The following is a 3,281-nucleotide window of genomic DNA, read 5'->3' as shown; positions in this document are numbered from 1 at the left end:
TAGATTTATCATAGTAGCAGATACGCATTCTCGCGCATGCGCAGTGGTACTTATTCTGCGCATAGGCCGAAAGTAGGCTATGTTATGGTAGGTTATAAGTTATTTCGCGTTAGCGTAGAGAGCACTATTTGGGATAGTTTTTTAGGGTTTTCTAAAGAAACCTTCGCCTTTGAAAAGGTCTATTTTCGAAAATTACGTCAGATATGCTTATTTCGTTCTGTATCGTTTCCAGGGTAACAACGCGTGTTTGTGTGACTCTGTAGCACACCCAGTACCTTGAAAATATTTTTCCAACATCCCAGAATCACCCCCATAGCGTTAGATCCGTCATAGTAGCACATACAGACTCTCGCGCATGCACAGTAGTACTTATTCTGCGCACAGGACGAAAGTAGGCTATGTCATGGTAGGTTATAAATTGTTTCGCGTTAGCGTAGAGGGCACTATTTTGGATAGTTTTTTAGCGTTTTTTAAAAAAACATGCACCTTTGAAAATGTCTATTTTCGGAATTTACTAATATATTATTTGATTAATATACTTTACAACTTGTTATCTTGTTTTATATATGATATACTATCTCGTTGGAGATATTTTCTTATGCATTCGTGTTTGTTGTTGACAAGACGACAAATTAAATTTCGACAAATTAAAGACAAAAAATTAAATTATTTAAGTCGAGACTCGAACCGAAATGTTTCGATTACTCGTTAAATTATTAAGCCAAAATTCAGACCTGAATGTTTTGAGATTCTGCTAAACCATTAAACCGAAGTTCGAAACGATGTGTTTCGAGACTCCGCTAAATTAGTAAGTTGAGATTGAACCCAAGAGTTTTATATATCCGCTAAATTATTAAGCAGAGATTCGAACCGATGTGTTTTGTGTATACTTTGAATTATTAAGCTGAGATTCGAACCGAACTGTTTTGAGTCTTCGCTAATATAAGTCGAGTTAATTAAGCATGGGATTCTTTTTAAAGTTTCCTAAAGAAATTGTCGTGAAGAAATTGTTGGTAATGATGAATCTTCGAAAATAACAAAGTGTGCGTATTTCGTTCTGCATCGTCTACTGAATAACAATGTGCCTTAATCTCACTCTACTCCCTCAGTAACACGCTCAGAATCTTAAAAATAATTTTCCAATGGCCCAAAACCGCATTCATAACGTTGGATTCAACGTAGCGTCATAGGAACATCGGACTCTCGCACATGCGCCGAAAGTCGGTCATATTACTGCAGATTGTTTAGGTTATTTAGGTCATATGATAGCATTTAGAGTAAAGTAGAGCACATTTTAGAGTAATTTTTCAGTCTTTTAATGCAATTTTTGCGGTTGCCAAAGTGTAATTTCTAGAAAGACGACAAGTGCGTATTTCGCTTTGCATCGTATTCTGGATGACAATGTGTGTTAATGTCACCTTACTTGCTCAGTAATCTACCCTACACCCTACACGCCCAGAATCTTGATAATAATTTCTCAATATTCCAAAGTCGCGTCCATAACGTTAAATCCATTGTAGCAGTACGTTCCTATTCTCGTCCATGCGCAGCGGTACTTATTCTGCGCATGAATCGAAAGTCGGTGATATTATTGTAGGTTAGATCATGTAATGCTAGCGTGTGTAGCACATTCTCAAACAATTTTTTAGAATGTTTTAAAGTAATATTCTCGTTTGAAAAGATTTATTTCCGAAAGATCCGTCAGTAGGGCTTATTTCGTTCTGCATTGTCTCCTGCGCGACAATGTGTGCCTGTGTCACTCTGCTTCTTCAGTAACATGCCCAGAAACTTGAAAATAATTTACCAGTATCCCGAAGTCGCGTCCATAACGTTTAGATTTATCGTAGGAGTATATTCGGATTCTCGCGCATGTACAGTGGTATCTATTCTGCGTATGAGACGGAAGTCGGTCATGTTATGGCAGGTTAGAAGTTATGTAGCGTTAACATGTAGAGCACAATCTGGGATAGTTTTTAGGGTTTTTTGAAGAAACATTTGCGGTTGAAAATGTGTATTTTAGAAAATTAGATCATATCATCTCATATCATATCATAGATCTCAGGTTAGATCATATCGTGTTAGCATGTAGAGCATATTCTACAATAATTGTTTACAGTCTTTTAAAGTAATTTTCGCAGTTGCCAAGGTTCAATTTCGGAAAGATGTGGGTGTTTCGATTTACATCGTCTCCTGGATGACAATGTGTGTTAATGTCACTCTATTCCCTCAGTATACCCAGAATGTAGAAAATAATTTGCTAATATTCGAAAATCGCGTCTATAACATTAGATCCATCGTAATATTATATTCGGATTCTCGCGCAGTAATACCTATCGTGCACAGGAGCCGAAAGTGGGTCATATTACTGTAGGTTAGGTCATGTCGTGTTAGTATATAGACTACATTCTAGGGTAATTTTTCAGTCTTTTAAAGTAATTTTTGCGGTTGCCAAAGTTCAGTTTCGAATAGACGTGCGCATTTCGATTTAAATCATCTTCTGAACGACAATGTGTGTTAGTGTCACCCTATATAGGTATATTATTATCATTGTACGGAAGTACAATGGGCACGAACCAAGCGCATTTTATCGTTACCACCGCGAAAATGCGCCTAACGAACGTAGTAAAGACACATTTTTTAGATAGCGTCTTGAAAATGCGCCTAGCTGTGGCCACTAAAATCAAGCTGGTGGCCGCTCTCAAGCTTCTCTCTGATCATAGCTATATTCAGTCAGTTTTGAAACAGTTCGCGACGCGGCAGTTCGAATCGATAAGCCGTCTCGTATTTCTGCAATTTTGGCTTGCTCAAGGTGAGTCTCGCGTACATACGACAGTCTCCGAGAATACCAAGAGTACGTGCCGCGTGTGTGAGCGGGAGAAGTCACGTCAAATAACTACTGAGAGCAAATATCTCGCGTAACAACCTGTTGATGGTGCCGAGTAAGGTAACGTACGATCGTGACGTCATGGCGGTACAAAATTTAACAGTCGTCTTTGCATTTTGGCTCGCCGGATCTCGTTTATGATTTGTTGTCTCCGGGGATGCTGAAGGTATATGTCGTGCGTGTGTTGTGTAGAATTTTCATGCAGAGAAGCCACAGAGTACTGGGGCTCGATTCTTGACGGTATACGAATAAGATACACATGCAAAAATTGTATAGTTTACGTTATGTATGCGTTATGTAGATTTTCGCATGCGTATCTCATTCGCACACTGTCAAAAATCAGGTCCCTGGCATTTCATCAAACAAAACAACTCGTATTTTCTATTCGTCGGCAGCA

Source organism: Odontomachus brunneus, unplaced genomic scaffold, assembly GCF_010583005.1.
Source record: "Odontomachus brunneus isolate Ranch 3 - 2012 unplaced genomic scaffold, Obru_v1 Obru_scaffold_043, whole genome shotgun sequence".
Taxonomy (NCBI): domain Eukaryota; kingdom Metazoa; phylum Arthropoda; class Insecta; order Hymenoptera; family Formicidae; genus Odontomachus; species Odontomachus brunneus.
The sequence above is the reverse complement of the archived record's forward strand: the minus strand, read 5'-3'. Positions refer to the sequence as shown.